Raw genomic sequence first — 16,528 nt, forward strand, 5'->3', positions numbered from 1 at the left:
AATGGTCTTTTAGTACAAATACTGGACTACAATGGAGGCAAAACTAGATCCTGCTGTTAGTCCAGAATTTCCTTATACCGTATTTGAACAGTTAAATGTAGCTGAGTAGGGGAGAGGGAGCCAAGGCAAAGTCATTTCCATCTTTGAGAGGAGTGTAAAATACTGACATTCTCAGTAACGTATTCACAGGTAATAGACTCGACGGAAAGCAGTGTTTTTGCCGTTAGGGTAATTCTAAAGCTCACAGTATTCCTTTAGCAAAGGATGAAGAATAGATGTGGGATAGGAAGGTGGCTGCATATGATTTCCTGACCAGAGTGTTCAGAATGTACCAAATCACTCTTAATGCTGAAATAACAATCTATAGAGTGGAAGGTAGTTGCTTTAAGCTACTTGTGCAATGCTTATTGCTTTGTAATCCAAATACTTCCTAACTGGAAGAAAAACGAATTTCCCTTGGGAAATAGCAGTGTGTAAGGGGTTGAATATGGTGTCACGGATGGGGTGGGAGGCACGGGAGGAGTCTCAACAGTAATACGAAGGACTGTGACCAGGATGGCCTATATAGGTGGCAGGCGTGCCCCTTTCCAAAGCTAGGGGTCTGGAAACACTATTTCTTGTTATTTCACTTAATGAAGAAACAGAATTAGCAATTGACTGATTGGTGTTAAGTGTCTTGAAACTAAGTAGGCATATGGAGATTGCTTTAATTAACAAGGTACTAGAGTGCTATGGGACCTTTTAATTCTTTTAATTATGTGTATGTTTTAATCATACTTCAGACTGTTTCACCTAAATCAAAGTATGTTGCAACCAAGGAATGTTAATCCATTTGGTGTTTAGTTGGTAATTTAAAGGCCCAAAACTGATATAGGAACTATCTAAGTCTACCTAAAGCCTTATAAACAACCTCCTTACCCATACTGTATTGCAATATTAATAATCAAAGATGTATAAGAATGGAAACTTAAAGTTAGTCTATATAGCCAAAAGCAAAATTTCGACAAAGTAAACAAAACATGAAAAATGTGTAAACAGCTTCTTACAGATAAGAGCTTCAAAGGAACAGGAATTTTAATGGCAGTAAAAGGAGTTTGTGATAGATGACTTGCTGCCTTTTGATGCAGTTGTTATCAATGCAGAGTTTTGTAACTGTTTTGAGATATCGTAAGAGCAAATGCCTTTTTGTGAGAACAGTATAACCGCTACCAACCTTGAAATTCAGAAATTAGCTGTTTTTGTGTTCGGCAGCTGCCTCTAGTGTTACAGTTGTGGCACGTTGTGACCAACGTGCTTGAAGACAGCTCTGGTGGACATTAAGGGTGAATCTTATTCAATAAATATTCAAAAAGATTGACTCATTTTAAATTTTTTTGTGTTATCTACTGAAGCAGTTTCTATTTAATGCATTAAACCACTTTCTACTGTGATACTTCAGTGAAATAACTGACCTTCATGGAAAACCAGGCAATAGGGTTCTAAGTAGTATTAACATGGATACTGTTGGTGGACATATTCAGATTTGGGTAAAACAACCAATTGTATGCTAGGATTCCAATGTGGAACAGTTTGAAAGAAAAGTAAAAAATGAAGCTCTGAAGGAGATGGGGATAAAGCTGTACATCAAATTATGAATAGGTTTAATGCATTTCATGTGGGGAAGGCCTGTAGAGTGTCCCCTTGAACTCCCTGCAGCAAGGAGAAACTCCATTTTCATGAAGGTGACATTGCTAAACTTTAAGTAGCTAGCTTGCTTCTTACCTCCTGCAGATGAAAGAATATCTGGATTGAATGGAGACTTAATTGCAAGCTAATAGTTTAAAAACAAATATTTAAATTCAAATATCAAGTTGATACGAACAGAAGAGAAGGTCGATGTAGGATGTGCATGAAGCAATAGCTCACCTTTGAGTTTTGCAGGGACTGTAGGCAGAAGGTAATGAATTGCCACTATTTTTGCAGTGGGGATCCCGTGCCTTGGTGTACCAAGGCTTGCCTCTAAATCACTATGTCAGTCTGCCTGATGAACCTCTTTGCCTGATAGACTACACCACAGGTGGTATCTTTAATATCTGCTATACCCCAGTCATGGGAAGCTGCAGTGTAAGAAAACTTCTGTACTGGCCAGTGTTCTGTGAAAGATGTGTCATAAGGTTTTCATCTTGGGAGGGGAGGTGGGGAAGAGAAGCAAGTGCAGCTCGACCTCCCCAGTGAGCAGAGACTGGGGCCAAGGGAAAGGAGGAGATACCAACTGTCTGCTCTTCCCAGCAAGTTACCTGGAAGTCAGCTGAAGTACTGACCACCTGAGGAAGAAAGAGGAGAAGAGTTTATTAATCTAATTTGAAGCCTTGCTCTTCCAGCCAGTCTGGGTAGACATCGGCAGCCTTGGAGTGTCCTTGCTGCAAAACTTGTAATATTAACTGTAAACACCACTGAAATTGTTACTGCTGTTACCTACATGTTACATACAGTTCCATGTCTACGTGACAGCGACTGACTGCATGGGTCAGGTAAAAGGTTCACCTGGTAGGGGATGCCTGGGAAAGGTATTAGGTCTGGATAAGCAATAACAATGCCTTGGAAATATACTCTGCCAGTCAGCAGCGATTTGGGGTTTGGAGTATTGTTAGTCAGAGGTAGACACAACTAAGGCAAAACTACTCAATACTGGCAGTGGCTGTGCCCTGGAGTTCCTATTCGGCAGGTGAGCTGTAGCGCATCAGGTACATTTATTTTCATTTGAGGTGAATAGCTGAAAGACCCTGCAAACTAAACTACAGGCTTTTTTTAGGCAAATTAAATAATTAGTTTTGTAAGACGGTATGTCATAATTAAGCAATCCTTAAAATGTAATGAAAGATTTTCTTCAAGTGTGTGTTAAAGTGCAAGAAACCTAATGAAGAGCCTATACACACAGGTGTTCAGCAGCTTGGTTTGTGGGGCATTTTCTGCTCCCATTACAACCAGTGGCAACATATTCCCGTAAGCAGGGAATGGTGAGGCAGTCAGGTGGTTTTGCCCATGAAGAACAGGGAACAGAGGAGTAAAGTCACTCAGGTGTGGTAGATGATATGTGGCCAGTAAACATTTTTGTTCACCAAAACAAAATCTAAAAGACAGACCTTACTGAGAATTGATTTCTTGACAAAGTGTTGGTTTTGGTTTTTTTTTTTAACCTGACTCTTAATATAATGTGTTAAAATACAAGAAACACTACAGATGTCTAGAGAGACAGGTGAAATGGCATGTGAGCAATAGATACACAGCAACAGGGATAGTTTATTCCTAATACAGAGTTGTAGTCTTTTGTGTCTGCAGGGCAGATAATTGCTGGAATGCTGTCTTTGGCTTCACAGGCAGTAATTAGGTCCTTGGCTCTAGGAAAGCAGAAATTCAAAGCGCAAGAAGAGAGTCCGAGGTGCTGTGTATTAGTTTCCACCATTTTGTGTGGTTTGGCCCCCCCCCCCCCCCCCCCCCCTTTCTTCTGAAATTGTATCATGGTCTGGACTAAAATGATCTTGTTTGGTCTCCATCTGCATGGAAATTCAAAAACACTGTGAGGGGCCTTGTCTGTGTTTATTTCCTCCAGTTTGTGTCTCCTGCTGTAGCTTCTGCTGCTGCTTGAAATGTTCACTGCTCTGTCCTTTCCTTCTCAATGATGGCTGATTTCCGCAAATGTCGAGGCGCAACATATGGAGGGAAACGAGAAGGGATCTGAATGGTTACTGCCTAAATAAAAGACTTCACTGCAAACATTAAACTACTATTTGTATTGGTTTTGTACCTCACCCAGATTCTGAGAGAGAACATGCTAGTAGTTTTATGTGTCTATGTATGTCCATGTGTCTGTGGATGTATATGTATAAACATACTGAGAGTGAAATTAATATGTATGAATTTGGGAACAGTGTTTATCAGTTTGCTGTGGGACAAAGTACATTGTGTTAATGGTAAGTGTTCTCATCACTCATGGCCCATTTAAACAGGAAAGATATATTGGTTGGGGGAAAGAGCCAGTATTGCTTGTTGTTCTGAGCATCATCTAAGAGAGGGAGGTGATGTACTGTTGTTGCACTATGCATCTGTCTGCTACTACTAACTTTGTTATCCATTTAAGCACTGCTTGCAGAACGTCTGGGTCAGCAGAGCTGGTGGTAGCTTTGGGAGCAAGCTGTGCACTCAGCACTTGGGAAGTTCAGGCTGTAGAGAGTTCTGTTCACTGAAAAATAACACCATACCTGAAGGACAAAACCAGGAGTTGGGGGTCCTCAGTCCTATAAGCTAGCAGCAAGAAAGCTGTTTCCTCTTCTTTTTCTACACTTTTGACTTTCCCTGCGCTAGGCAACATCAAATCTTTTCACTGAAAAGAGCCATACCAGATATTGGATGTAAGCTGATCTTGTGGCTTGGCTGGGTCTGTTCGCTGTGCTGAGCAGGTGGACAGCATTCACGGTCCTTGCAAAGCTGGCTGATGCTGGAAGGCCCAAAGCTGCTTCCTGGCCAGCAATCTTCAGCAGCAATTTGCAGTCGTTGATAGCTGCTTTCCCCTTCTCTCTGAATTGATCATCTAACTTGTTCATAAGAAGCATACTTGCTGTTCCCCTGTTTTCCTTATATTCACTTTTAATTTACCATGATACTGAAGGTAAGCAAGCCGCAGTGTTCCTATTTATGATTCTAAACAGCTTGCTGTGTTGTCTTCACACTAGAAGGGACAAAAAAAGAAGAAAAGAAATTAAATCTAGTGAAACTTGCAGCTGTGGGATACTGGATGGTGCCCTCATTGCTGTCACAAGACTGATGTACCCTTCATCCTCCTGGTCTCCCCAGCATGTCCTCAACCTGTCGTTGCCATGGCAGGTCCATTGCAGTTTGGAGCAGCCCCATGATTAGTGTCTGCAGTGACCAGACACGATTACCTCTGACACCTGCCGTTTCTTTTCCTGCCAGAGCAATGGCGGCCCACGACCTCTTATCAGACGGGGTCCTTGAAACACCAAATCACTTGGAGCAAATCCATTTGAAAGAAAATTGATTTTAAGCAGCTCCTGTCCTTGCTGTTCCTGGAAGGAAACTAATGCCAGTACAGCACAGCTCTCCGTCAGACACTCTCATTGACAAAAGGAAAACAAGAAAAACTCTCTATCCTCTCCTCTCCCCCTGACCGCCCCCCCCCCCCAAAAAACCCAAAAAAACAAACCCAAACCCAAAACCGGACTTTTTAACCACATATTCCTATTTTCTGGTGTTAGTTCCTTGCATCTAGAACAGCTTAGCTGCATGTTCTGTGTGCTTAAAGCTGACTACTTTACTTGCCCCTTTCCTTCCTTTGACTCCTCCGCTGCTTCTCTGCACCTTGCCTATACACATGCACTGTGTCACTTTGCTAATTGATTGTTTTTCCCCCACAGCTGTCTGTCAAGTGCTGCTTTCACACACCAAGTCTAGTACAAGTAATGCCATAACCCCACTTTCCTAACCAATGCATCATTTGCTGGTTAGGTTATCCATGTGTACATATCCTTAGGTAATACCAAATATATTGTTGTCTTATGCAAAGGGTTTCTTAATCCAAAATTCCTGTTATCAAGAGATACTGGGCTGGGATGGAGTTAACTGTCTTCAGAGCAGCTCATATAGTGCCATGCTTTGGATTTGTGATTGAAAGAGAGTTGATGGCACACTGAGGTTTTGACAGTTGCTGGGCAGTGCTTGCACAGTGTTGAGGCTCTCTCCATTTCTCACTCTGCATCTCCCAGTGAGTGGGCTGGGGATGAGCAAGAGGTTGAGAGGGCACACAGCTGGGACAGCTGATGCCAGCTGACCAAAGAGATATCCCATGCCATATGACATCATGCTTAGCAATAACACTGGGGGTTTTGTCTTCCAAGTTGATGGTTGCTCCAAGACTGGGCATTGGTCTGCTTGTGGGGGGTGGTGAGTGACTGCCTTTGCATCACTTATTAAACTGTCTCTGCGTTGACCCATGAGTCGTCTTGCTTTTGGTCTTCCTGTTCTTTCCCCCATCCTGCTGGGGAGGGGGACAGTGACTGAGGGGATGTGTGGATGCTTGTGTAGTTGTGGAAAGGTCCTGCTTGAAATGTGTTGCTCTACCCATCATAAAGACTGTTTCTTCAGAGCTCACTTGGAATATGTATATTGTGAAAAGGTATTTAAGTCTAAGTTAAAAGACGCTTCCTCCTAGATCTGTACAGCTGTGCCTTAAAGAGAATGTTCCTAGTTGTTTTGGTGGTGTTTGGTGTGGGTTTTTTTTTTTAATAAAGAAGTGTTAAGCTAATGCAGTTGTTGCTGGAGTGATCCTCAAGTTGAGAGAAAGATGCCTGTTTCCTACCTAGCTTTTTGTAAATGGCTAAGCTGCTAGATGCGAGTGCTGCCTATTTGTTTTGAAGTCACAGGCTGAATGTTTCAAGGGGAAAGGATCACCTAACTCCCCTGACCTAGGGCTTTGCAGAGACAGGGCTACTGAGATCTGAATTGCTTATTTTTATAGCAACTGACCCATGCTTGAGCATGACCTGCCTTTCTCAGTGTGTGCCTGAATTTTGGAAACTTAGATGGTGTGGTGTCAAGGACTGTTTTGTCTCCCCCTTTTTGTATGCTTGACCTCACCAACACATACTAATTTCTCTGATATTTTGGATGGAGTTGCTTTGGGGTCCTAGATGTAATCAGGGCTCTGTATTACTTAACTGTAATACACATGTGAGAACGCACAGTTGCTGCCCAGTTCTTTCCAGTTCAACCAGAATAAAGGGCGAGGAAGAGAGGTGTAGCTCACAGAGCAGAGGGGACAACAGTAGGAACAAGGCACCTTCTTCCTAGCCCCTTCCTTTTAGCTATTTCTGTTCTCTTCACCTTTCATTGGCAGCTGACTTTTCTTTCATATTTAACATTCATCTTCACAAGCCAAGGCATCTCCCAGCCACCCTCCATTTGTTTATCAACCTCTTCCTTGTCCTTTCTTGAAAGTAAAGCTAAAACCATCTCAATCACCTTTGGTTCTGAAGTGCTATCTCAGCCAAAATCCTACTTGCGCTCGCTTGCTGGTGGGTAACTGCTCCTAGTAGTTGTGATGTGTATCCTCTTTACAGAATATGTCCCGCTGAAGAGCTGCTACCTCCATCGGCCCAGGGCCTTGTGAGGCAGTGCCATCGAAAATGCTTTCCCAGCTCATGGGAAGTCTGGATCTGTCTTAATGGCATGTAAATATAACACAACGAAACATGCTGGAAAATAAGCACTCATGGCTTTCGATGGAAGACCTTGTATGACTTGCATCAAACCATGTAATTTCCTTCTGTAGCGTAGTAGTAGGTCTTGTAGATAACATGACATCTACAGCTTCCCTTTGCTCAAGTTACGTGAGGTTTCTGGCACTACCCAATACAATATTTCCCTATGCAAGCAGAGGGCTTGGTGCGATGAAGCTCTTAGCTGGGCAGGCCCACAGTCAGGGAATAGCGGTTCACTGCAGAGTGGAAAGACCCAGGGAGTGAGATCGTGCTGTGGTCTGTCCTGGGTCTGACTCTAGCTGGTGTTTTCCTTAATAGCATTTGTGATGGGAGCATGTGCTTATTAAATGTCTAGGTGCCATAAAGTTAGGAGAGGCTTCAAGTGCACTTGAAGACAAGAACAAAATTCAAAATTAATTTACAGGGTGAAATTTGAGAGGCAAAACTTGAGGTGTTTCACCTGGACTGTGGTAACAAACACCAGGGAACCAGTAGCCAGGCAGCAGTTGCAGAAAAGGCAGAAGGGGAGGTAGCTGAGGTGTATTATTGCAGAAAAGAAGCACATTTTAAAAGGATAAATAAAGAGAAGGATTGCTCTCCTTGAAATCTTCAATGGGGTAACATAGGCAATTTTCAACATATCTTTCACCAGGGCAGATATGTTTTGGAGAAGGTAGGTTAGAGCAGTCCGAAACAGAAAGGCAGTGGTCTAAAAAGTAATCAGGGTGGGCAGTGAGGGATCTTCAGCTTAATTTGGTTTGGCAGAGCAGACTTATATTAGATCTCACTTCTCCCCCAAAGCACATCCTTCCTTGTTTGAAAATGCTTCCTTGTTCCTAGCTGGCAGGGAAGCCCATTGCCTCCCTCAAATATTCAGCCTCTTTGACAGCAAAAAATAAATTCCTTCAAATCCCCTGAGACTCCTGCTTTCAAAAAGCTGGTCCGTGCTCCCTAATTACAGAGAATTTAAAGGGAGAGAGAACCATTGTGATGTAAAAAGATGATAATGCAGAAAAAATGGAGGAGAGTGGGTTAGTCCTACAGCTGGATGACCCTTGGGTTTAGCTGCATCATATTCGGTGACATCATTCAAATGTTTTACTGAAGTCTTTCCTGCTTTCCAAGCTCATGTTGCTCTGTTGTCCTCCACTGTGGGAAGTTGTGACCTTGTCAGAAGGCAGCTGACTCTGCCTCTGCCATCAGCTCTCTCTGGCCACCTACTCCTCTGGACAGCACGGCTGCTGGGCTCAGGTTTCCCTTGTTCAAGTTGTGTGCCTGGCAGCAGAGCGTGGGCATGTTACATGCAAGCAAAAGCAGGGGCAGAGAGCACATGACATCATTTTCTATCAGCTAACAGACCAAAAGCTGAGAGGTTTGCCTCCCCTTTTATGCAGCCTATATTGCATTGGCACTGTATTATCCATTTGCTGTCTCATTGATTCGCATACTTCACACAGGCTAACGTGGCTTCCTACACGTCCACCCATTTACGTTGCTCTGAAAAGTGCAAGTCAGTTGGAAACATCCTGGCTTTCCTAGTTCCCGCCTGTAATTACACAACGTCATCGGTATTATCAGTGTTAGCACAGCTTCTCATACCAGATCTGTAGTTTTCTTCATTTAAGCATTCTCACCAGCTGACATGCACACTGAGGGAATTAAATCAGCCCAAACCTGCTGGAGTGGTGTGACTTTGTGTTTAGTGTTCAGAAGTACCTTCTAATTACCTCACTCATTAGATTAACACACAGACACAACTTTATTTGAGGCTCTATCTATCTTCAGAGTTAATTTTCTTCCACCTTCGCCACCTTTTCATGTCCTCTATTAATTTGGACGTGTCCATATTTGACCATTCTGAGGTATTTTACCCATTTCAAGAGGGGCAGGGGATGCAGGACTTAGCTAGTTAGTAGGGAGTTGGCCAAGTCTGGAGCTTTCTGGCAGCTTCAGGCAATACCTTCTGCCCTAAGCATGAGCAAACAGCAAGTGTATGGCAATGGTTCCTTGGAATAAGTAGAACTCTCTTGCTTTTCATTTGGATGCAGCCTGGAAAGTTAATGGAGTATTTGGCAGATAGAAACCAGGCTGCAGAGAACAGTTTTAACAGTCCCACATCTTGTAGGAGGTCTGTGCCATCAAACCATTTCTGTTTGCAGCACCAGCCTGCTGGGAAGGTGGCCGTCCTGCAGGTCCTGCATGCCAGGGACCCAGTCCTCCTGCTCTCGAAGGTCCCACATGCTATGCAGGCCAGGGTGAAGTGGCTGAGCAGCATTGTGGCTGCGTGCTGTTCTCCTGGATACTTTCCGGAATTAGAAGTTCATCCTGAAGGAATGGAGTAGGCTGCGAAGAACACATCTCTGGCCTCAAGACTAGAGTTGAGATGAGATGATGCTAAGTGACTCAAAACACAATGCTGTCGTGATGAATTTCTTACCTGTTAGCAAATATAAGTGTTCAAACTGATTAAGGCCAGAAGCAATAAAGTTTTGACGCTTGCCTTTTTTGCATCTTTTCATCTTGTTCAAATATCTGAAACCTGACTGAATTCAAGAATGAGTTTCGTGTCACATTCCAGAGTGAGTTTTTCATCAGCAACTGGTTTTTCTTGGTATTCTACATTTGCCTCATGCGTAGAGGCATTCACATGCACATGCTGAGCAAATGGATTATCTTTGGGAGTGATAATGAAAATAAACCAAATGCCCCAAGCTGATGCAGCTGCTAGGCAGCAATTAAAAAAACAGAAACATATCTTGTCCCCTTGTATGCAGTATTTGAACAGCAGTCAAGTGTAGCACACAGCTATGCCTGCTTCAGGAAAGCTCCGTTTCAGCACACCTAAACCTATATGGCCAGGTGCACGCCAGTCAACGAAATGCCCATGGGACCTCTGGCTCTGAGGCTGACTGGCATGGGATTGCCTGTGCCCATGCTGTTATACCTTCTTGGTCTCCAAAACGGAGGGGACATGGTGGAGAAATCACGCCTGACCAAATGCTGCCTTCTGCAATGAAATGATGAAATGACTAGCTCAGAGAACAAGGGGAGAGCAGTGCGTATTGTTTATCTCGACTTTAGCAAGGTTTTTGATGCTGTCTCCCATAACATCCTCATAGAGAAAGGGATGAAATGCAGGCTAGGTAAGGGGATAGTGAGGTGGATTCAAAACTGGCTGAGTAGCTGGGCACAAGGGACTGTGATCAGTGGCACAAAGTCCAGCTGGAGGCCAGTCACTAGTGGTGACCCAAGGGGTCCATACTGAGGCCAATACTGTTTAACGTCTTTGTTAAAGACAGGGACGGCAGAGTGCACCCTTAGCAAGTTTGCTGATGACACAAAACTGGGAGGAGCAGTTGATAAATGAGATGGTTGTGCTGCCATCTGGAGGGATCTCTACAGGGTGGAGAAATGGGCTGACAGGAACCTCATAAATTTCAGCCATGTGAAATGCAAAGTCCTTCACGTGGAGAGGAACAGCCCCATTCACCACTATGCACTGGGGGAAGACTGACTGGAAAGCAGCTCTGCAGAAAACGCTCTGAGGCTCCTGTCAGACAACAAGCTGGCTGTGGGCTAGCAATGTGCCCTTGCAGCAACGACCCACAGCCTCCTGTTTGCATTAGGCAGAGGGTCACCAGCAGGTCCAGGGAGCTGATCCTTCCCCTCTGCTCAGCAGTGGTGAGGCACAACTGGAGTGCTGGATCCAGCACCGGGCTCCCCAGTACAAGAGAGATGTGAGCTTACTCTAGTGAGTCCAGTGCACGGTCATGAAGATGATGAAGGGACTGGAGCATCTCATTTAAGGAGAGGCTTAGAGAGCTGGGACTGTTCATCCTGCAGAAAAGAAGGCTCAGGGGATCTTATCCATGTAGATGAATGCCTGATGGGAAAAGTAAAGAAGATGGATCCAGGCTCTTCTCATTGGTGCTGAGGGGCTGGACAAGGGGCAACAGGTACAAACAGAAACACTGCAAATTCTGTTTAAATATAAGACTTTTTTACTGTGAGGGCAGTCAAACACTGGCACAGGTTTCCTGGAGAGGTTGTGGAGTCTCCAGGGTTGGAGGTATTAAAAACCTGCCAGGACATGCGCCTGAGCAACCTCTAGAGTTGCTGGGTGAAAGGAGTCTTTGTGAAAGAGAGTTATTGGCATGCTGGTAAATTCAGCTTGAAATGAAGAATAGTTTTCCAATGAGACAAATGGCTTTTTTAGCATGATTTATTTTTGTCATATCTATTTTACCAGTATTTCTTACTGGACCAAGAAAGGTTAGCTTGAAACATGGGATTCTCATAATCTCGCTTCCAAAATGAGACATAGAAAAATTACTTGCAACAAAACAATTATTTTAAACATATTCTTAGGGGTTTTTTTGGCCTTAAACGTAAAGGCTGTTGTGGTTTAACTCCAGGCAGCAATGAAGCACCACGCAGCCACTTGCTTGCTCCCCCCTGGTGGGATGGTGGAGAGAATCTGAAGGGTAAAAATGTGAAAATTTTTGGGTTGAGATAAAGACAGTTTAATAGGCAAAGCAAAGGCCACACACGCAAGCAAAGCAAAACAAGGAATTCGCTCACGCCTTCCCATGGGCAGGCAGGTGTTCAGCCATCTCCAGGAAAACAGGGCTCCATCACATGTAATGGTTACTTGGGAAGACAAAGGCCATCACTCTGAATGTGTCTCCCCTTCCTTCTTCTTGCCCCAGCTTTTTATGCTGAGCATGATTCCATATGGTGTGGGACATCCCTTTGGTCAGTTGGGGTCAGCTGTCCCAGCCGTGTCCCCTCCCAGCTTCTTGTGCAGCCCCAGCCCACTCGCTGGTGGGGTGGGGTGAGGAGCAGAAAGGTCTTAACTCTGTGTAAGCCCTGCTCAGCAGTAACGAAAACATCCATGTATTATCAACACTGTTTCCAGCACAAATCCAAAACACAGCCCCATACTAACTACTAGGAAAAAAATTAACTCTTTCCCAGCCAAAAACAGCACTTACCCAAACTTCCAGATTTTTGGATGAGCATTTTCCCTGTTTTTATTGCAATTAAACAAGGAGGGAAAAGCTGCAGCTTGGATGGCAATTGCTCTCCTGGGCTGTTTTTGATACATATTCCAGCTGCTGGGTCACAAGTAGCAGTCTGAATTGCAGAACAGACAGAGGGATTCCCAAGGGAGGTGTCAGCTCTACTTTTCCATCAGGAGAGGGACTGAATGGGGCACTTGAGGGAGCTATTCACCTTCCCACAGAAGCGTGAAGAGAAGGAATATCCACCATCCTCTAGAAAAAGGAACTAAATGAAAAGAATAAATTTTAAAAGAAGTGGGAACCATTTGTTTTAAGGTAAAACCAGAGCTATTATAACTGCAGATAGACTTGTTTGAAATACATAAAGCAAAGCTGTGCTATGGGTACATCTTCTCTTGCTTATGCTGGAGTTAATATTGGAGTCAGACTAAATGTTACTGAGTTAAAATATATTCATTCTAGATTTTGAAAGTCTGCTTTCAAGATATGAGGGCTTTTTGCACAGAACTGTAGTACATGTAGCTGACTATATCTGCAAGTATATGCTGTACTGGGAGAAGGAAGGGATAAAAAGCTAATTTCATTGGCAGAAGGCCAATGTCTGTTTCTCTTGATAATCAGAGGGGAAAATTGAACTTAATCAAGGGGAACAGCAGCCTCACTCCAGGTCTTCCAAAGGTGCCTGCGATCTCCCAAGTCAGGCCCCTGTCCTAAGTCTGTGCTTAAGAGGAGCCTGTCTCTGCTGATGATATGAGAGTCTGTCAGCATTACGCTTAATGCCTCTCTTTGATTTCAGAAGCTACCCGTGCCTGGCAGCTTATTTGGGTAGCTAAGTAACTTTAACAGACAGGCCCTTTGCTCTCTCTTGGTTTCACTGTAAATGCCACCCAATTACTGAAGAAATGTCTGGTACTTACTAGGAGTGAGGAACACCAAATACCAGGAGCAGAAGTAAGCCCTGCAGATTGTCTAGCTGGGTCGTGATGTAACATGGTGCTCTTGGATGCCCTGGAGAGACCTCAGGGGCCTTGCATGAACACCCTTAAAATGCCAGTCCCTCCGCTGGTGGAAACTGAATGAAATACCCTAAAAGGCAAGCCAGGTTCTAATTAAAGCAAATAAAAGCAGCTATTTAATGGACCTCAACTAGAGAAGTCTGTAGAAGAAGCCTCTCCAGTCTGGACAGGCTGGAGATCTGGGCTGAGGGGAACCTGATGAAATTCAAAAAAAGCAAGTGTAGGGTCCTGTACCTGGGGAAGAACAACCCCAGGCACCAGTACAGGTTGGGGGCTGACCTGCTGGAAAGTGGCTCCGCTGAGAAGGACCTGGGAGTGCTGGTGGGCAGCAAGGTGCCCATGAGCCAGCAACGTGCCCTGTGACCAATAAGGCTGCGTTAAAAAGAGTGTGGCCAGCAGATCAAGAGAGGTTATCTTCCCCCTCTACTCTGCCCTGGTGAGACCACATTTGGAGTACTGTGTTCAGTTCTGGGCCCCCCAGTTTAAGAAGGACAGGGAACTGCTTGAGCAAGTCCAGCAGAGAGCTACCAAGATGATCAGGGGACTGGAGCATCTCCCTTATGAGGAAAGGCTGAGACACCTGGGTTTGTTCAGCCTGGAGAAGAGAAGACTGAGGGGGGATTTCATCAATACTTACAAATATCTAAAGGGTGGGTGTCAGGACAATGGGACCAGGCTCTTTCCAGTGTTACCCAATGACAGGACAAGGGGCAATGGGCACAAGTTAGAACACAGGAAGTCCCACCTCAATATGAGGAAAAACTTCTTTCCTGTGAGGGTGCCAGAGCAGTGGAACAGGCTGCCCAGGGAGGTTGTGGAGTCTCCTTCTCTGGCAATATTCAAAACCCACCTGGAGACAGTCCTGTGCCCCCTGCTCTGGGTGTGCCTGCTCATTCAGGGGGGCTGGACAAGATGTTCTCCAGGGGTCCCTTCCAACCCCTACCATTCTGTGATTCTGTGGTTCTGCCATACAGGTCTATAAAGATATGTTAGGAAAAGAAAACTACATTTTGCTGATTTGTTCTAATATCATGTCTCCTTTTTCTCTGCACTTGGCCATGCTCGCTTGCCCAGCTCACACTTTGTATTCTAAGACTGATTAAATATGCTAGTATTTAAACTGTTCTTTGAGGCCTTCATGGGATCCCCTTTGGATTTACATCTTCCCCAGGTCCCTCTTTCACCTCCACTTCTGATGGATCTTTAACCCATGGTGGAGGTCATGCTTCTTTATATGGGAAGTACTCATACTCCTGCAGCAGAACAGGTATCCTCTTAGGTTCTCAATGAGATCATGAACAAATCATTAATCTACCAAGAGCTGGAAGGTTCTCCTGTCCCTGGGAAGGCAATGTGGAAATAGCAAAGTGGAATATCTCTAAGCTCTTGACCTTATGTTTCCTATTACTGTATAAGCTGTCAGCCATACCTGATATAAGAAATTAATATGAGTTGTTTACTGCTAGTTTCTGGCTGGGACCAGGCATGTTGGTATCCTCTTGCCTCATGCAAGTAGCAACCAGCTGGGAGTAAGTGACTTCTTGCCAAGCTGTCTCTGGCTCAGAGGGATATATACTGTGACAGAGGGAACAGGGAGAGGACTGTGGTGGCTTTTCTCATTTACAGTGCAGCCCCAGTCTTGGGAGGACCTGGGAGACAGGGACCCACCATCTGACTGCAGATGGGGGCCAAGCATCTTTGTTGTAATGCTGGAAGGTTGAAGGCTGGGAATCAAAACCCACTGAGTCAGATATGCATGAAAATGCTGGAATTGTGCTCCACTGGCCTAGAAAACCAGGGCAAAAAAGGTTGGCTTCTCATAGAGCCAGATGTGCTGTTTTCTAGACAAAAGTAATTTCTTGGCTGTCAGTGACAGCTCCTATTTAGGGGGGTCCTGTTTTGTAGCTGCAAATGAAATAAGCCACTTGGCAGCCAGCCAGAAGCACAGCTACTTAATTTGCCAATGAACACTTTAAGGAAATGGAGGAAGTTTGCTAAAAGGAGCTCTGCAATACAACAGACTCTGTTTCTCCTTCATGCAACAGAAAATCCAAGAAAAATTTGAAGGGTCACAGGAATATATTTTGTGTACCCAGATTTACTGAACCACAAAAGATATAGCTGCTAGAGTAACTAGAGTGTGCAGAGTAACTCTGCATTTACCTTAGTCTCTCCTCTCTTGGGTCCTTTGTCCATGACTGACAGCCCTTGGACTACCTTGGACCTCCTTTGTATAAGGGTACACTGGTTCTAGCCCGCTACACCTGGAGCCCTGCCAAATAAATATATAGATAACAGGTAATTTCCTGAATGTTTTTTTTTTTTTTTCCTGAATATCTCACTGCCTGGAAAGCAAGTGAAAAATCTTCCCTACATCAGATCTTTAGTGGCTGGACGTCTGTACACAGACACCAGTGCCAGCAGCAGGATGATCACTGCAGCCCTGTGGGCAAGTCGTCACAGAAATAAAACCTGTCAGATCACAGCATTGCTGAGATCTCAGAGGCCACATCAGCGGGACACTCACATCCAAGCGACTGGGGAGAGACCATTTTATTAATGATGGCCCTTGCTGCTACAGCATGCTTTCTTTTGGACAGTCTCCTCATAAAAAACTGCCCTTCACGCTGCCTGCTGACACCTGTCAGTTTTCTGGACTTTGTAATGAGTCAGCCACCGTGCTGGGCTCAGAAATGTAAATTTTTATTGGAACAATAATCATTATGTGACTCCAATGACACACATCTCAGCTGGCAACGCTCCTTAAGCATAGGCTGATGGGGCACCCATATCCTCCCCACGTACCTCAGCCTACCCTAGCTGGTGGGTTTTTTTGTCCCCGCCAGCATTAGCCTTGTGTGTTGTTTAATTACTGGTGATTTTGGAAGACCCAGGTACCAAAGCTTGTGCTCCCTTCTCCTGCACAGTTGCCTGTGCCTTACATCCCCAACAACTCCGGCTGTCTCTTCACCCACACCAATACCCGGTGATTTCTCTAAAAATTCAGTAATGCCCTTTCGCATTTCTAGCCTCAGATTCTGCAGCAGAAGGAAAATGAAAATTTAGGGCAGCATTAAGTTAATTAAACTTATCATCAAATTAATAACACAAGGAATACTGTGCAGCCTACATTATTCATTTTCATGTTTTATTCAGTAAAAACTCAATTTTTAATGCTCTTAGTGTTACTGGAGGATTTCTACCCTGCTCTTCTAAAGTTTCGTGCCACACAGGG

This window comes from Phalacrocorax aristotelis, chromosome 1 (assembly GCF_949628215.1).
Source record: "Phalacrocorax aristotelis chromosome 1, bGulAri2.1, whole genome shotgun sequence".
In the NCBI taxonomy this organism is placed as follows: domain Eukaryota; kingdom Metazoa; phylum Chordata; class Aves; order Suliformes; family Phalacrocoracidae; genus Phalacrocorax; species Phalacrocorax aristotelis.